Raw genomic sequence first — 19401 nt, 5'->3', positions numbered from 1 at the left:
AACTTACAAAAATACAAATAAAGGGGGAGTGAAGAACAACTTTATTATATATTTTTAAAGGAATTTAAACATAACAAACCTAAATTTTTATTTCCTATTTTCCTGGTTTGGAAGGTACATACTTTAAATGGACAACAGTCTCTGAATATACCTAAATTCTCATCAAATGCTATGCATGGACCAGAAATACAGATTTCAGATTCAAAGTGCATCTCTACTGGATTCTATCTTCTCATCATTTCTGATTTTCCTTCTTGCACTTGCAAACTCAAAGTGCAATACTTAAAGAATTTTTTTAAGCAGAAACATGTGCACTTTATCGAATGCCATTGTAGAAAAGTGTGTGAGGATAAAGGGCTGATACAGGACTCGGCTCAGGGGGGCAGGTCGAGGAATGGAAGGTGGAATGTGTGGGCGACAGGTTGTGGGCAGAGCTCCTGGCCTGGATGCCACCTCCTGTTCTATCTATAGACTTGGAAGATCAACACTGGGTTGACGATGAGCAGAATGCTCAGGAGGATGCCCAGAACCAGGGCCCAGACGTTCAGGCGCTTGGCAGTCGAGGCATAGGCCTGGTCCCCAGTTGGGTTGCCAACCATCTTCCCGTCCCTAGACTTCATGGAGTAGGTAACTGCTATGAAGCCCAGGCAGCAATAGTTCATGAAGAGGGTGTTGAACAGGGACCAGAGGACATGGTCGGGCACGGAGGTCTCGCTGTGGATGTGGATCATGGTGGACCTCAGGGGAGCAGGGTTGTGGGGTGCCCCCAGCACAGCCACCTCATGCTCCTCCTTGAGCATCTGATAGTTTGGGGGGCAGCTGGTGTTGGCGGGAGTGAAGCAGGTTTGGGTGGTGTGGTTCATGGTCACTTGAAGAACTTTTTGAAATTGTTAATGGCTTATAATTTTGTTGAAGACAGCACAATAAGAAAACTGTAGACTGGGTTGGGCATGGTGGCTCACATCTGTAATTCCAGAACTTTGAGAGGCCAAGGTGGGCAGATTACTTGAGCTCAGGAGTTCAAGACCAGCCTGGACAACACAGTGAGACCCCATCTATACAAATAATTAAAAAAATTAGCTGGCCATGGTGGTATGCGCCTGTAGGCCAAGCTACCCAAAAGGCTGAAGCAGGAGGATCGCCTGAGCCCAGGAGGTCGAGGCGGCAGCAAGCTGTGATCATGCCACCACACTCCAGCCTGGGTGACAGAATGAGACCTTGTCTCAAAAAGACAAAAAAAAAAAAAAAGAAGAAAGAAAACTGTAGGGTGATACTACAGTGGCGATTTATATTATTTTTCCATCATCCTCCTAGGAAATTCCATCATCATTCCATTTTATTATTATTTTAGTCTTTTCAGCATAGCTTAGAATAGTTAATAAGTGATGATGAAATAATTTCTAGGCTGAGGAAATGGCAAAAATTTTCAAGAGATAGGAAAAACGAGATCATACAATCCCATAATATATCTTAGATTTAAGAAGGTGTCCAATGGGCCCATGTGGTAATTGCAAGATAAAGTAATATTTTTCTATTTAAAAATAACCTATGATTTCACTTTTTTCTTTGAAAGATCTTTAAGGAAGAATAAAAGCCATGAAATGTCAGTCCTTACAACAGAACGGCTTAATAAAAAAACTAAACTAGAACCCTGATTCCATCCTGAGAATTAGGATACACTAAGCAAAAGCTCTACTCTCATATAAGAGCCTTAGTGCAGTGGCATAAAGCTAAGTCTTGAATTCTGAACTTTGAGGTAAAATGTATTAGGAGAAAGTGAGTGGAACTGTTGGTGCCATATTAGTTGGGGTAAAATAAGCTGCTATAATATGAGAAGACCCTAAAATGCAGTGCCTTTAAGAGCAAAAAAAGCAAGCATATTCCTGCTCTCGTTCATATCCAAGGTGAATGTTTACAGTTGGCAGGCATCTCGACTCCATGTGGAGATTCAGAGATTCAGGTTTCTTCCATCTGGTGGCTCCGACATCCCTTGGGAACGTGTTATCACCCTCATGGTTGAGGTCTCAGCTTGGGGGAATGGGCAGAGCTCACAGAGAAGACCCCGCCACTTTCTCAAGGCTTAGCCCAAAGAGATGAGTCACGTTCTATTAGTAAGAACAAGGTCACATGACCACTCTCAGCCCCAAGGGAGGCTGGGACTTGTGGTCAGGCTATATGCCCATGAAGGGGAGGAGAATGAACTTTGGTGCACAGCAAGCAGTCTCTGCCACAGGGAATGACATGATCCTTTGATCATGGCAGACAAGTCTATTTCAGCTCCTAAAGGCAAGAAATAACTGGACTACATTACAAAGCAGGAACTCTGGCCGGGTACGCTAGCTCGTGCCTGTAGTCCCAGCATTTTGGGAGGCCAATGCAGGCAGATCACTTGAGGCCAGGAGTTTAAGACTAGCCTGGCCAACGTGGTAAAACCCCATCTCTACTAAAAATCCAAAAAAATTAGATGGATGTGGTGGTGCATGCCTGTAATCCCATCTGTTTGGGAGGCTGAGACAAGAGAATTGCTTGAAATCAGGAAGCAGAGGTTACAGTGAGCCGAGATCATGCCACTGCACTCCAGCCTGGGCGACAGAGCAAGACTCTGTCTCAAAAAAATAAAAAATAAGCCCAGGCGCAGTGGCTCATGCTTATAATCCCAGCACTTTGGGAGGCTGAGGTGGATGGGTCACCTGAGGTCGGGAGTTCAAGACCAACCTGACCAACATGGTGAAACCGTGTCTCTACTAAAAATAGAAAATTAGCCAGGCATAGTGGTGCATGCCTGTAATCCCAGCTACTTGGAGGCTGAGGCAGGAGAATCTCTTGAACCCAGGAAGGAGACAGAGGTTGCAGTGAGCCAAGATTGCACCATTGCACTCCAGCCTGGTGACAGAGTGAGACTCCATCTCAAAAAAATAATAATTACTAATTTAATTTAATTTAAAATCATAAATAAATGGAAAGCACTAATTCTTAATGGGTCAAAGTTGAGAATCAAAATCACCGTGGAAGCTCCTTCTTATTTAGTTTGACTGAATCAGATGCTCTGGGAGATGACCCAGGCAAATATATATATATTTTTTTTTGAGACAGAGTCTTGCTATATTGCCCAGGTTGGAGTGCAGTGGCGAGATCTCAGCTTGCTGCAACCTCTGCCTCCTGGGTTCAAGCAATTCTGCCTCAGTCTCCTGAATAGCTGGGATTACAGTCACCTGCCACCACACCTGGCTAATTTTTTTGTACTTTTAGTAGAGACGGGGTTTCACCATGTTGGCCAGGCTGGTTTCGAACTCCTGATCTCAAGTGATCCACCCACCTCGGCCTCCCAAAGTGCTAGAATTACAAGGCGTGAGCCACCACGCCTGGCCGGCAAATACATTTTGAATAAATTCTCTAGGCAATTCCTCTATGATTAAGAGCTTCTGTTTATTAGAGTAAGAGAGGTAAATCCAATGTCTAAGGAGTCCCTTTCTGTAGTTAGAGGCCTTGTGTGGGGATTTGCCTGGCTATGGTTTGTGTCCTCATGGTGTTCCTGAGATTGTATCATATCCCGGCCGGGGATCCCCTCCCCAAGCCCAGATCTGGCCCTTAGCAGGCTCTGAGTCATTGTTGAATGTATTATTTTTACTCTCACAACCAAAAGAGTGGGGAAGTCCTCTGGAATGCCATTAAACTAACAGACAGAAACTCTGTATGTTCCTTGACGCAATCTGGTTTCAAAAATAAGCACAAATAAACCATCTCAGAGAAAAGGCATTTCAAAAGTGTCCCCTCCCATGAAGTGAAACCATCACCGTGAGGCCAGGGACTCCTGAACGAGCTGAAAGATGCGAAACTGTAGCACCACTCTCTGCAACAGCTCTGTGCGCAGCAACGTACCTCTACCCCGTCCCCAGTGGGTGGGACTCTCTGGAGCAGAGCTCCCCCAGCTTGAATGTGAAATTGCAGATCCTGCGTCAGTGGATGTGGGGGTGGGCACTGAGATGCTGCACTTCTAACAAACTCCCAGACATGGCCAGTGTCACTGGTCCATAGACCAGGCTTTGAGTACTGAAGTTGTAGAACGCAAATGAGCAGGCAAAGGTAAGATGTCTAAGAGCAAATGCAGAGACTCCTACCTGGCAGCTGAATCCACAGTTTACTCGTTCCCAGTGGGTCCCCTTTCCTCCCTATTTCCAGCCTCTTGTCTTTGGGGACTGGACAGATTTCTGTTCCGAACTTGAGGGTCTTAGAGCACCCAAAGATGTGATCTAAGGTGAAAGGTGAAATCTGGAGCTTGGAGTCCTTTTCTCTACAGAGAATTATCTTCAGACATCCTCTGGATGGAACAGAGACCTAATGAAGTCTTTTCTCAATGTCCCCAAGGCCAAGAACCTCAGAACAGGCAGAAGGAGGTTGTTCTCTCCAGCATAAAGAAAGGAACTATGGCGGCTGTCCTGGGTCCTCTTCATTTGCGACATTTAACAGACTTTATGTCCGGACCGTATGTATTCCCAAGTTCAAGATGAATGCACCGAATCTCTCAGCTGGGAAGAACCGTGGTGTCCTGGTTCAAGGATATATTTTCCCAATTGAAACAGACAGACACAAAATAACCTAAGGCCACAAAGTTAATACTATTTCCATGTTTCTGGGCTTCTAGCCTAGGCCTAGAGGTTTTCCCAAGAAGTCACACTACCTACCAGACTTGTAGGAATGGAGGACAAGCTGCATGCCCAGCCATCTCCCTGCCTGGCAGCCAGGCAGAAGGGACTACTGGCCGGGGACCATCCTGGGTTACCTGACTTGACCCCCAAGCTGCTTGCCTTGCAGAATGCCCTGTTTAATGCTTTATTCCTCCCAGTGTTTCATTATTGATTCAGACCCTCGCTGCTGGGTCTGACCAAGCAAGCTGTGAGCGTTTGTCTAATGTCAACTTCATCAAAAATGCAGGAGTTGGGGTTTTACTCGTCTGCGCGCTACCTAGACGGTTTAAGTCGATGATTAGTGGTTTCTGTGAGCCAAAGAGGGCGCTGGCAGCCCACAGGCTGGTTTCTGGCTTCTCTGAAGCGATGCTGGGTCCCCAAAGCTCTGGGGAACCCAGCAGCCTTCATCTCGTTAAGGTGGGGATGAGGCCTGGGATGAGGGGATTGACTGACATCAAGAGTTAGGAGCTTGGGCGTGGTTTTTTCAAACAATTATCAGCCAAGTTTAAAAACAAATTCAGCAATGCATTATTATGTTGTCATTAAATATTACAGATGCAAATCTAATGAGAGAGAAAAATGTCTCTTCTTTCATCTATTTAAAAATGTTTATTGAGCACCTATTATGTGCTAAGCGCTAGAATAACAGAGGTTAATGAGGCATACAAGGTTCTAATTCTCATGGAGCTGAAATTCCATTTAAGAGAAAAATCAGGCTATAAAATAGAAATAATAGTACTAACAGTAAAGGCTTATTGAGTACTCACTATGTACTAGGTAATATTCTAAGCACTTCACACAGAGAATGCTTCTATTTTCAAGGTATGTTTTTAAAGCCTATATGCATATCTGCTCATAGAAAAAAGACGGGAAGGAAAAAACATTAAAAGACATTATCGTCAGATTGTAAGTTTATGGAAGACTTTTATTTTATTCTTTTTGCTAACCTGGATTCTCTGAATTTTCTTGGAGGAGAGGCATGTTCATATGTTGCAGGAATCAGTCAGGAGAACGTGAACCAGAGGTAAGAAAAAAATTTTAATTAAAAAAATTGATTAATTAATTAATTTAAAAAGAAAATAGAGAGCCTCAAAATGCTTCTCATTTGCTGCCTGATGTCTCCAGGCTCCAAGTATATGAGGTGAGGGGCTGGCCTGCTCCAGTCACTCTGGGTTCTGTCCCAGCTCGGAAATTCACCACCTCTTGGTCCCTGGAGGATGGAGTCACTGGACAACCCTCATACTGTGGCCCAGCACTGTTTGGCTTGTGGTCAGGGCTCGGGGAGGGCTGAGGCATCTGAGGATTGAGCCTGTGGAAAGGAACCCTGTAATGCAATGTGCCCAGATGGGCATTGGGAGCCACACTCCCTCCTGGAGGTGTGTAGGTACCAGGGTCCAGCCTTTCCTACTCATGAAACTCCAACCAGATCCTGGCAGCAGGGGCTGCCGGCCAGCCCCACTGGACCCCTGCCCCGGCCAGGGAAATGGAGGACAACGGCTATGCAACTGTCTGCAAATCCCGGTGCCCCTGAAGTCCCTGCTGGGCTGCTCTCTGGCTCTGGGGTACCCAGAGGGGAGACAGGAATGTCTACCCCACAGTGATCACGGTAACCCCAACAAGTGTTACACTTGGGGAAATCCAGCTCTGAGTTCTTGACACAGGGAGGCCTGACACCAAACACTTGACATTTCTTCATTCATTCATTCGATCCTCAGTATTATCATTATCATCCTCCTTTTACCTATATGGAAACAGAGACCCAGAGAGGTCAAGTCACTTGCCCAAAGGGATTATCAGGCTGGAAGGTGGACTCCAGATCCCACACCATAACCACTTGGCAACACTGTCTCCCATTATCTGTCTGAGATCTCTGGGGACAGCGCCGTAGAAGGCTCTCCCCCGAGGACTGGACACATGAGGAAGAGAGCAGCTCTGGTCCCCGAGGAGGCAGCAGAACACTGAGTAAAGGGTAACAGGCAATTGGTGTCAGGCAGTCCTGGCTTTGAATTCTAGCCTAGACACCTACTCGCTGTGTGACCTTAGACAATTCATTTTACCTCTCTGGGGCTCTGTTTTCTCATCTCTGCAACAGAGATGTAATGCCTAACTTTTCAGATTGCAGGCAGGTTACTTTCAACACAGAAAATTACTAGTATTGATTGAACACCTGCTACACATGCCAGAAGCTGTGCATAGCACATCACGTGTGTTATTTAACCTTTTTAATACCCTAGGACACTATGATTATCTCCACTTTACAGATGAGAAAACTGAGGCTTAAATAGGTTAAGTACTTCAGAAGGTTATGAGAAAGCAGCAAAGCCAAGATGTGAACCCATGTGAACCTAAGGGCACAAGTCCTAGGCTCAGCCCATCTGCCATATGTGCCACCTCTGCATCAGATGAAATGATGCTTGCCAAGGACTCACGTCAAGTAAAACAGCTGTCATTGCAGGGCCACAATGTGGATAGAGAAAATGCATTTGCACCTGGCCCAGCGCCTGGCACGTTGGAAGCCCCCAATAACTGTGTGTATTAATGGTTCTAGTTGTCTCAGGCATGGCAAGGCTACCTGCAGCAGCCGAGACTTCTTCAACTTTTTGTTCAGCCCAGTGAGGGCTCCAGGTCCCTTCTCCCCAAAATTCTACAGTTGACTTGGGAAGTGAAGAAAGACACAGCTGCTGCAGTTACATAACTGCTTCCTCCTCCGCAAACCAATGAGAGCCGATAGGAGCCGCCTGAACCCCTTCCAGCCCTAATGCACCTCCAATCCTGCACAGGATTGGCATGAGGTGAAACATAAAGAACGTGGTTCAAGTGCTGTTTTATCGAAAATGTTCCTAGGTGGCCGGGCGCGGTGGCTCAAGCCTGTAATCCCAGCACTTTGGGAGGCCGAGACGGGCGGATCACGAGGTCAGGAGATCGAGACCATCCTGGCTAACACAGTGAAACCCCGCCTCTACTAAAAAATACAAAAAACTAGCCGGGCAAGGTGGCGGGCGCCTGTAGTCCCAGCTACTCGGGAGGCTGAGGCAGGAGAATGGCGTAAACCCGGGGGGCGGAGCTTGCAGTGAGCTGAGATCCGGCCACTGCACTCCAGCCTGGGCGACAGAGCGAGACTCCGTCTCAAAAAAAAAAAAAAAAAAAAAAAAAAAGAAAATGTTCCTAGGCCCAGGCCGCCCACAGAACTTTTTCTGTACAAACATCACCAGGGGGCCCAACATCCCTCCCAGGACAGGAGTAGATTTTTAGGAGGCTCTAGATCCTGGTGTCCCCGCGTGCAAGAAGTGTGTGTTTGTGTTCTCCATCCATCCTGCATTGACCCTACATCTGAAGGCCAGTTGCTTCCCCGTGTCCATCAGAGGCTTCCAGAGCTCCTGCCTGATTCCAAATGGACTAAATCCATTATCAAGTTTTCCCAGCCCCTAAGACCTACATAAAAGACCGATTTGTTACAATTGGAAGGGACCCTACCAACATCCCATTGTGATCTATTCACTTTACAGATGACCAAAGGCCCAGAGAAGTTAAGTGACTTGGCCAAGGCCACACAGCTAGTGAATGATGTCACTGGAATTAGAACCCATATCTCTTGGCACCTAATTCAATTCTGCTTCTCTCACTGACCTGCTTCCTGGGCACCCAATAAATGGTAATTATGTATTACATGATAAATGATGACTCCAGACTTTGCGTCTTGGTGATGTTGGCCTTGACTCTGAATCCGAGAGGTCTTACACAGGACACACGGGATTCTCGGGTGGTAGCACTGCACAAAGCAGAAGGGAAACTTCTGGAGGAAGACCATACCTCTTACCTCCACGCTCAGGATGGAGCCACATGCTCACTGTATTCCAATCCAGGATCCAGTTCCAGCTCCGCCCTCTTAGGCTAGTCATTTCCTGTGTGAGCCCCCAGTTCATCTGCAAAATGAAGAGGAAAATTATTTATGGGCTCACTGAGAGGTGATATAGTTTGGATGTTTGTCCTCCACATCTCATGTTGAAATTTGACCCCCCATGTTGGAGATGGGACCTAGTAGGAGGGGTTTGGGTCATGGGGATGGATCCCTCATGAATGGCTTCGTGCTATCCTGCAGAATGAGTGAATTTTTGCTCTACTAGTTCACAGGAAAACTGATTGTTAGAAAGAGCCTGGCACCTTTCTCCCCTTTCTCTTTTGCTCCCTTCCTCTCTCATTATGGGACACTCTATCTCCCCTTCCCCTTCTGCCATGATTAGAAGCTCCTGAGGTCCTCACCAGAAGCAAACGCTGGAGCCATGCTTCTTGTACAGCCTGCAGAATTGTGAGCCAAATAAACCTCTTTTCTTTGTAAATTACCCAGTCTCAGGTATTTCTTTATAGCAACCCAAATGGACTAAGACAGGAGGAATAAGTGAAATACCATGTAAAATGTAGAGTGCAGTGCCAGGCTCAGGACATGCTCAGAATAGGTGGGGCCAACATCCTCCTGGTCCCAACGTAGAGAGGTTTGTGTGAGAAGATGAAAAATAGGATCAAAAGTCATCAGATCTAAGACAACATTGATCATAAAACACACCATGAATTTATGCACCACTCAGAATGGAAAACATTGCAAAATAAACTATGACTCAATGCTTTCTCACCACTTAGAATTTTGATTACATGCTTAGAGAAAGCTTTTTCAACTTAGACGTGGGTTTTCATCTATCCCTCTTGCATATACACAAAATGAAATAAAGCACCCAGATTTGTTACCATCTCCCTAAAATTGCTTCATATTCAAAGCCAGGCTCTTCTGAATTCCTTTCAACTTAGAGTCATTAGAGTTCATGTTTTCCCACACAATAGTGTCCTCTTACCTTCAAGAGCCCTGGTGACGTGGCATTTTCTAAATGATTCCATGAAAGAAGTTAAAGCAAGGAGTGCTGGGCTCTTACTCCAGCTTTGTCATCGTGTGGCACTGGCTCACTTTTGTGTTTTTTTGGTTTGAGGGGTTTGTTTTTTGTTTGTGGGGATTTTTGTTTGTTTGTTTGCTTGTTTTTTAATAATAGAGATGGGATCTTGCCAAGTTGCCCAGGCTGGTCTTGAACTCCAGGGCTTAAGCGATCCATTGGCTCACTTTTGACTCCTGTGTGGGCAACACGGCTAAACATGTCAGAGTCATCATTTTCCCACATCCCTCCCCCAACCATTTTGTTACTAATTTCCCCTCGGATTTTCTACCAAGCCACTCCCTCCCATTCTGCAAGTGTTCATATGAAAGCTTTTCATGTTTGCCCAGGCAACAACAACTGTAAGACACCACTAATCACAAGACACATGCAAACTCCAGAGGTGTAAATACGTGGAAATATTTGCTTTATAGAATGACTGATTTTGATAACATTTGTTAAGTCCCCACTATGAGCCAGGCCCCATGCAACATTTCGTTTGTTTGAGTTTATTATCATTATCATTCCTTTATAGATGAAGACACAGAAGCTCAGAGAGGTAAAGCAATTTGTCCAACGTCACACAGCTAATAAGTGACAAAGCCAGGATTGGAGCTGAAGTCTCTTTGGCCTTGTCACCATGGAAGAGATGGATCCTTTCCCAGGTATTTCCTCCAACCTGACTTCTGAGTCCAAGGGGTTCCTGCAAAATTAAATCAGTCCTGACCTTGGGAAGCCCTTCCCATCTTTTGGTTTCCTTATTTTAGAGAGTAATAACAACAGTTCTCTGTGCCAGGTGTTATTCTAGCCACTGTGTGTGCCCAGCACACATAATGTTCCCAAGTCCCTGATGGAATGGGTCCTATCCTTAGCCCCATTTCACAGATTAAGAAACTGAGGAGGTGCGGAGAGGTAATGCCAGGTACACAGCTAGGAAAGGGAAGGGCTGGGATTCAAATGCAGGCATTTTGGCTGCAGACCTCCCTCTCCTAGCCCACCCCACCCACCATGTCCCCAGACTGGCACAGGAAACCCTCTGCAACCCCAAGCCCCCTCCCCAACCCCTCCCCATCCCCACTGCCCTGAATCCTGCTGACTTTCATAGTGGCCAGGCCCCGCTCCCGCTGGGCTGTCAGCCTCAAGGCAGATGGATGGCCTTCCCTGGCTAGGCTTGGCCTCCCAGTTTCTTCACACTGGACCCAAACACAACACAGTCTAGCGGCCCTGGCTGCTCTTCAGAAAAATACACAAGGCGGGTATGGAAAGAAATCTAATTAGAATTCCTTAGAGCCCCAGCTCTTCCTCTTATTACATTAGCCCCCTTTGAAGTGGAACTCGGCTCATTATAATAATTTGAATGCCAAGGAATTGTCTTATATGTTCCTGTCTGAGAAAAATTGCTTTCACAATTGCATTTATGCATGTCCTGTTCTCTCTCCACTGGGACAAAGGACAGCTGTCGATGCCAAGTGGTTCCTGCTTTGGAGAAGAGCTTGGGGAGGGTCCGGGGGATCTGCTCCCCTGCGGGCTGGAGCTGCTGAGGTACTAGTGGTGGGAGCCCCACATACATGAGGGGGACGGGCTGCTTAGGTTTCCTTCAACATCCCAGCCATGGCCCACATCAGAAAGCTATACCAGGACATGGAGGCTGGTGGGGAACTTTACAAAGTCCAGGCCAAAGTCTTCACATGGACTGAATGACCCAGAAAAAGAGATGCTCAAATACAGACCTCCTGGCCCGCATCAGCCTCTCCTAGCTGCAGGTACCAGTGCCCCACCCCCAGAGAGTCTGATTCTTCAGGCCAGCAGAGGGGTACTAGAATCTGTGCTTTTTTTTTTTTTTTTTTTGAGACGGAGTCTTGCTCTGTAGCCCGGGCTGGAGTGCAGTGGCCGGATCTCAGCTCACTGCAAGCTCCGCCTCCCGGGTTTAGGCCATTCTCCTGCCTCAGCCTCCGGAGTAGCTGGGACTACAGGCGCCCGCCACCTCGCCCGGCTAGTTTTTTGTATTTTTAGTAGAGACGGGGTTTCACGGTGTTAGCCAGGATGGTCTCGATCTCCTGACCTCGTGATCCGCCCGTCTCGGCCTCCCAAAGTGCTGGGATTACAGGCTTGAGCCACCGCGCCCGGCCTAGAATCTGTGCTTTTTTAAGCCCCCCAGGGTAATTCTGAGATGCAGCCAGGTTTGGGCCCCACTGGTCTGGGGGTGATTGGGGACCCTGCTGTGGTGCCTTAGCTCTGATGCCCATCCACTGCTCCCAAATCTCCAAAGGGGGCCACTGGACAAAACAGCATTCTCTGCTGTTACAGAAGGGGATTCAAGGACTCCCCGTGTTACAGAAGGGGATTCAAGGACCCCATGGGCCAGCAAAATGCTGCAGGGTCTGTTTGGCGGCTGTCTTTGTTGCCCTGGAGTCTAGGAGAACCGTCCCCCGAGAGCCCCTGGGGACTCCTGTCTCATACTGGCCTGCTTCCAGACACCTCTGGTTCAGTGATCATGTTTTTGTGCCCTTTATTGAGGACATAAGCAGGAGGTAATATTTGCCCTGAAAGTCCTAAAAGAAATGTGGTTTTTGGGATTCTGACATCTGCCCATCCTTTTTGACCTAGTTCAAGTCTCACCTCCTATTTTTAAAAAAAGGCCAGGTATGGTGGCTCACACCTGTAATCCTAGCACTTTGGGAGACTGAGATGGGTGGATCACTGGAGGTCAGGAGTTCAAGACCAGCCTAGCCACATGGTGAAACCCTGTCTATACTAAAAATACAAAAATTAGCCAGGTGTGGTAGCGGGCGCCTATAGTCCCAGCTACTTGGGAGGCTGAGGCAGGAGAATCGCTTGAACCCGGGAGGCAGACATTGCAGTGAGCCAAGATTGCACCACTGCACTCTAGCCTGGATGACAGAGGGAGACTCCATCTCAAAAAAAAATTAAAAATTAAAAAACCCTTTGCCAAATTACCCCAGCCCCATACCTGCCCCAGGCCTGCTATCCTTTTTCTGGCCCCTACAACCCCTATTCTCTGTATTGACCCCCAGGCCACCACCTGACCACGTCCCTGGCTCTCTGTGGCTTCTCACTCTCCCTGATCTCTACACATTATTGGGGCTATGGGGATAGTTTAATTTTATTGCGTGCACTGTCTATAGTAAATGGAGACCCAAAATGGATCTTCATAAAAGCCAGACTGGGCCAGGGTCTTCATCGGAGTTCTGATCTATTGTCCCTTATGAGATCCCCGTGGGGCACTGGAAGCTCAAGGACCAGGGCCCATCATTCCCTCTGTATAGATGAGGAGCCTGAGCCCCCACCAAGGTCACACATACCAGAGTCCCTACTCTTGTCCTCATCCTTCATCCACCCAGGTGGCTTCTTGTTCCCTCTGAGTAAGCAGATTAATGCCGGGGTGTTCCTCCCTCCTGAGCAACTATTTCCCACCCAACAGATTCTCTGAGAAGATTCCACGCGTGCCCCCCACCCCACCCTCTTCCTGCAGAGGAAGGAGCTGTGGAGTCAGAGGCAGCTCCAACCCCCTGGGCTGGTCCCAGAGAGTGTGGCCCGGACAGGCTCTGTGCAGTGATGGGTCATAAGAAGGGGACACCATGTTCTTGAAAAGAATTGTGGTCAGAAAAATGATTCAGTCTCAAGGGTCCTTTGTGCTCAATAGAGCTTCTCTCCAAGTCACACCCGCTTCCCTTCCTGACCCAGGCAGGGACTCCACAGCTTGGGGTGTAATGAGCTACCAACAACACTGATTTTCCAGTGACTCTTGATCCTACACATCCCCTTGAATACGAGACCCTAAAAAGAACAAATCCAAATATCCAATTCCTGAAGATGTTTTCACCAGTGATCACTAGGCTAACCCTGACATGGACTAAATCCAACCCTTGCACCAGTTTGCAAAGAATACTCCTGCTGTGACATTCCAGATGATGTCAAAGCCTGGCAAACAGCAGCTTGCAACAAAACAACCACAGGGTGCAGCCTTTCAGACTACTCTGCTTCCTTCTTCTGGTCTCTCATTCAAACCCTTAATTACTATGTATACACACTGCACCCTACTGTGAGACACACATACTGCAAAACCAAAGACTCAAGACTCAGAAGGCATTTTCCAAAGTCTTCTGAATCCCTTCCATTACCTTTAACTGTGAGTTGCCAAAGCACATTTGATCACTTGTGACCCCTTTATCCTTGCAACCACCCTTGGGCAGATTTCATATGAGCTTGGCATCACATAGGCCTGGGTTCCATCCAGTCTTGGCTCTGCTACTCTATGACTTTGGACAAGTCATATAATCTCTAAGCCTCAGTTTCTGTATCTGTACAATGGGAATGATGATGCCAGCAGGTTTACTCTAAGGGTTTACTGAGATCAATATGTAAATGTCTTATCTCAGTGCCCGGTGGAGATTGAGTACAATGAATGTTAAGCATTACTATTATCCATCATTATCATCATTATCGTTATCTTCCATTTTACAGATGAGAAAACTGAGGTTCGGAGGGAAAGTGGTTTCCCAAGAGACACACAAGTACATAAGGAGTTCCAGAGGCAAACATATCTCTCTGATTCTACCTTCTGGGCCCTTTTTATTCAATGATGCTGCAGAGTTCAGCCTTTAGGGTGAATTTAGGAATGAAGACCCTGAACAAAACAAAGGCTCAGGAAAGATCAAGGGCAAATAAGATAAAGTCACAAGAGGACACCACAAAGGAGCCAGGTGAAGAGGGAGGTCTCCAGTGATTCCTGCCATAGCTCCTCATTGACACAAAAACACAAAGAAACATTAGGGAAAAAAAAAAAAAGATTGGATGGGGGAGGGGGTAGAAGAACAGAAAAAAAAAAAGATTGGATGGGGGAGGGGGTAGAAGAACAGGAACCTCAGAGACTGAGGAAGGGAGCTGGAACATTAAACCCCAAACCCATCCCAAATCCATGGGTCCCCCTCAACACTCCCTAAGTTAGGTAGACCCCCAGCACCGGCCCCTTTGTGGATGGAGAAATAGCTGACGATCAACGCAAAGGACTAAGCACTGCTGCCAGAAGCCACCAGCCCCAGAGACAACAGAGGCTCCCAAATTCCTAGCCTCTGATCTCTGCCTCGGAACATTCTTGGGCCAAAATAAATGTGGGAACCCCATGGTGAAGTCTTGAAGCTGGAAAAAAAATCCAACATGTCGCCCAATGCAGCCCAGTCCTTCCAGGCAAAACCACACCAAAACTATTCCCGACAGATGCTAATTAGATGAATGGTTTTAAATTAAATAATAGGGAATGGGCAGAGCGAAGGGTGCCAAGATCATTGAAACAGAAATGCTGTCCAGGGAAAATAGTGGTAAAGACCAGAATTCCTCATGCGCACACAAAGGAAGCACGACGCAGGTCGGGACTTGTTGAGACCCCAGGAGCTGATGGTGGAGCAGAAGCTACTCGTCCCCAGGCAGCCAGGTGAGAGCTTTGGCCTGAGCCCCTCCGATTTTCAGCCAAGCTGCTGGTGTCTTCCTTCCCCGAAGGTTCACCAACTACAGGAGAAGGAAGAGGCCTTGAAGCCCTGCAGGGGCCACCTCTCCAGCTTCGTCTCCTCCTCTCCAGCTTCCCTCTCCTCTAAGGCCAACACATAGTACTGCTTTCAGTTCTTAGAATGTGCCACACTTTCCCTCCTTTGCAACTGCAGTTCCCTTTGCCTGGAACATCATTCCCTCAGCCACCTCTCATTCCCGGTCCTCTTGCTAACTCCTACCCTTCCTGCATGCCTAGGTTTAATCCTGGGAAACCATGTGCCACCCTCTTCCGCAAAAAGGCACAGGCTCCTGCTGTCAGTGCCTGGGGAGCTCCCTGTGTCCCACTCCAGCCCAGAGCATGTCAAAAAGAAGAGATGAATGCTAATTTCCCATAGTGTGGTCTACCGCTTCCATTTTTGAGGCAGAAAATAATGACCAGTGGGTATCTAATGTGCCCTTAAAGATCTCTCTTTTTTTTTTTTTTTTTTTTTTGAGACAGGATCTAGCTCCATTACTCAGCCCAGATCTATCTCTGTCTGCCCAGTGGTGTGATCACAGCTCACTGCAGCCTCAGCTTCAACTGCCTGGACTTAAGCGATCCTCCCACCTCAGCCTCCTGAGAAGCTAGGACCAGAGCCATGCACCCATGCCAAGCTAATTTTTAAATTTTTTGTAGAAACGATGTCTCACTATGTTGCCCAGGCTAGTCTTGAACTCCTGGGCTCAAGCGATCGTCCCACCTCAGCCTCCCAGAGTGTTGGGATTATAGGCATGAGGCCCCGGGTCTGACCAAGATCTTTAAATAGTAATAAAACAGACATTTATTAAGTTCATCTCATGTGCTGTGCGCTGTTCCAAGTGCCTACACTCCCCATCTCAGTTAAGTGCACACCACCCCATGGGCAGGTGGCTGCCATCATTATCCCTTTCTCATGGGTGGAAATGAAAATCAGAGAGGTTGAGTAACTTGCTCAAGATCACAAGTCTGGACTTGACTGCAGGCCTGGCTGATCCCAGAGCCCAGATTACCAGCCTCTCCCCTGAAACCACCTCAGAAACCCCCTGGTGTGTAACTCTAAACCGTGCCTGCGGCAAACTCAGCCCATTTCCTCTTCTCGCATCTTAAGCCCAGATGGGGTCTGAGTGACGCTTATCTCATCCCCTGTCATAGAGCTAGAGCCCCACAGAGCCCTGGGAATGTGGAACTCCCCATGGACAGAGGGCAGGAGGAAGTGACCGTCGGCCCAAAGGGGGCTTGGTCCCCTGGGTCCGAAGGTGCCGTCTGGGCCTGGCTGCCACATGCCTTGTGTCCACAAAGCAGAAGTCACAGGGACAGGGAAGGAAGCCCGGCAGGCAGACTGTCATCACAGGTGGTGTGTCCTCCTATCCAGGGACAAGCAGAACTAGCCAAGATTGCCTTCTCCATGCAGCCTCTCCTGATTCCACACTTGTGACTTCGTGTTGCCAGAGCACTCTGCTGGCACACATGCTATGATCTTGACTCTGTATGCACCCCGACGCCCAGCTATAAGCAGCTCTGCCTTTACCTAACCTTTCAATTGCTCGATTGCCTCATCTGTAAAAACAGATGAGGATGTTAATAGCACCTGTTTCACGGGGTTATTGGAAGATGTGTGTCCATATACACACACACACTCATCAATATAGATGAGTATAGATTGTGTGTATGTACACATGCTTAGAACAGTTCCTGGCATATAGTAAGTGCTTAACAAACATTACCTGTTCTTATTCATGTTAAGTGGCTATGACAATGTGCCAGGGAAGGACATCACTTGTAATGACAGGGGATAACACCTGCTACAAAATCAAGCTGAGGTTCCCAAAAACTGGTCTGTGAAGCAGCCTCCAGGGGGCTGTTTGTTAAAGAGGCAGACTCCCAGGTCCCACTCCTAGACCTAATGATTTGAAGTCTCTGAGATGGAGCCCAAGAATTAATATTCTTACAACCTGTCCAGGTGATTAGAACAATCAGCCAGGTTTGGGGCCCACTGGGCTAGACCAGGTGTTTCCCCAGCAAATGAGGGTGTGGACTCTGCTGCCATTCCAGAGCCAAGAGGGGTGCCTTCCTTCCTACCATCCATCTCTCCTTTCTTCCTCCCTTGCTTCCTTTTTTCATCAGCATCTTGAACTTCTCTCTGCGGCTGTTCTTTTGCTAGAAGAACTCCAAGCGGACCCTGTCCTGACCATGTGAACCCTGAGTACACGGAGTCTTGTTTTCCATCTACTAAATGTCATTGGCCAGTTTACTTTTCATCCCCTGTACAAATAAACGTTGGCTACAAACATGACTTCTACACGGCCCCTAGATGGCAGGGGCCATGTCTGCTCTACTAGAAAGATCCTTGGAGACCATGTATTCCAACTTCCCTCTTTACACCTGAAGAAGCTAAGGTCCAGAGAGGATAAGTGATTTTTACAAGGTCACACAGCAAGCAACCAGAGCAGAGATGACAGCTCAGGTCTCTGGCTTCTTAGCTGCTGCCCTTTCCATTGTCACAGGCTCCTATTCAAAATACCCCAGAACCACTCATTTATATATCAATCGTGAGTATACACATTACAAAGTTTTATTTATTGAATACTCCAGGTACTAGGCATGGTGCCAACTGCTTTACCTGCATTCTCTCATTTCAGTTTCATAAACAGTTCATAAATGAAAACATTATTATCTTCATTTCATCTCTGGGACAACCGAGCCTCCAGGAGGTGAAGTGACCTGCTCCAAACCACAGAGCTGGAAAGAACCAGGATTGCAACCCAGGTCTGTCTGATTGCAGAGCCCAAACTCCTGGCTGTTATGCTGGTCCTTGAGCTCTTGCTTCTCACCTCAAAACCTGCCCTTCCGTGTCTACTCTGTGATGCTGGGGCAGGGACCCCATAAACCAGGTTTCTGTTAACCAGCTAGTTTACCTCGGCCTACAGGGGACTAATGGGAGGCTGGAAAGCCTGGAGGAGGAAGGGACTCACCCCGTTCGCTTCCTGTTCCTGAAAGGATCACCCTCGCAATGCTCCTTCACCCCGGCAGGAGCAAGTCCTTCCTAAGCAGCAGCTGAATCTGCTTGCAGTTTTTCCAGCAGTTGCAGAACCAGCTTCATTGCCTGTCTTCCTTAAAAGTTTGGGTGCGGGGCCCACGTGGCCTTTCCTCTGACATTAGGAATACCAGCCCCAGCTGCGCAGTACCCGCTCCTCAGAAGGCCGAGTTTCTCTAATTCCCACTTCTTCCTTTTGTTCTCCCAGCTGTAGGGGCTGTTAATTCCGTGATACCTCAATATTCTGTTTTGACCCTTTTGGTTACTTAATTAACAACCTCAGAGGCCGGGCACGGTGGCTCACACGTGTAATCCCAGTACTCTGGGAGGCCGAAGCGGGTGGATCATGAAGTCAGGAGTTCAAGACCAGTCTGACCAACATGAGGAAACCTTGTCTCTACTAAAAATACAAAAATTAGCTGGGCGTGGTGATGCGCGCCTGTAATCCCAGCTACTCGAGAGGCTGAGGCAGGAGAATCGCTTGAACCAGGGAGGCGAAGGTTACAGTGAGCCAAGATCACGCTACTGCACTCCAGCCTGAGCGACAGAGTAAGACTCCATCTCAAAACAAAACAAAACAAACAAACAAACAAAAACTTCATACCTAGTTAACAATTCTTTATATTAAATTGTCTCCTTCACCTTGGCAGCCACAGGGCTTTCTGGGAGCAGCAGCTGAATCTACTTTATAGTTTTTCCAACAATTGCAGAACAGCTTTATTGCCTCTACCCTCACCTACCCAGACCCCACACTAGCCTGCTGGTGCCTCCTCCTCAGAGGCCTGGGTTCTGGTCCCATGGGCCTGTGGGCCCAGAGACATGGGCACCCGCCAAGTGCACCTGATGGATGTGACCAATACATTACACGGCACAGTTTAAGTCACTAAAGATGTTTCAAATAACAAGAGGGCCTGTGTTAATGGGCAGAGGGCTCAGCAGGAAGCATTTTTATTTTATTTTATTTATTTTTTTTTTGAGGTGGATTCTTGCTGTGTCACTCAGGCTGGAGTGCAGTGGCACAATCTCAGCTCACTGAAATCTCTGCCTCCCGGGTTCAAGCAATTCTCCCTGCCTCAGCCTCCCAAGTAACTGGGATTACCAGTGCCTGCCACCACGCCCGGCTAATTTTTGTATTTTTTAGTAGAGACAGGGTTTCACCATGTTGGCCAGGCTGGTCTTGAACTCCTGACTTCAGGTGATCTGCCTGCCTCAGCCTCCCAAAGTGCTGAGATTACAGGTGTG

General features: G+C 47.6%; 1 long non-coding RNA gene and 1 pseudogene across 1 annotated transcript; one reads left to right on the top strand and one right to left on the bottom strand.

Moving 5' to 3' along the window:
• Positions 1-461: 461 nt before the first annotated feature.
• On the bottom strand, positions 462-863 carry LOC105494460 (interferon-induced transmembrane protein 3 pseudogene; annotated as a pseudogene).
• Positions 864-5430: 4567 nt separating this feature from the next.
• On the top strand, positions 5431-10307 carry LOC105494461 (uncharacterized). Its single transcript, XR_011609418.1, has 3 exons — positions 5431-5507; positions 5658-5709; positions 10137-10307. It is a non-coding gene; the product is annotated as an uncharacterized lncRNA (long non-coding RNA).
• The last annotated feature ends 9094 nt before the right edge of the window (positions 10308-19401 follow it).

The sequence above is a fragment of the Macaca nemestrina genome, chromosome 1 (genome assembly GCF_043159975.1).
Source record: "Macaca nemestrina isolate mMacNem1 chromosome 1, mMacNem.hap1, whole genome shotgun sequence".
Lineage (NCBI taxonomy): Eukaryota > Metazoa > Chordata > Mammalia > Primates > Cercopithecidae > Macaca > Macaca nemestrina.
This window is presented reverse-complemented; position numbering and strand designations above follow the sequence as displayed.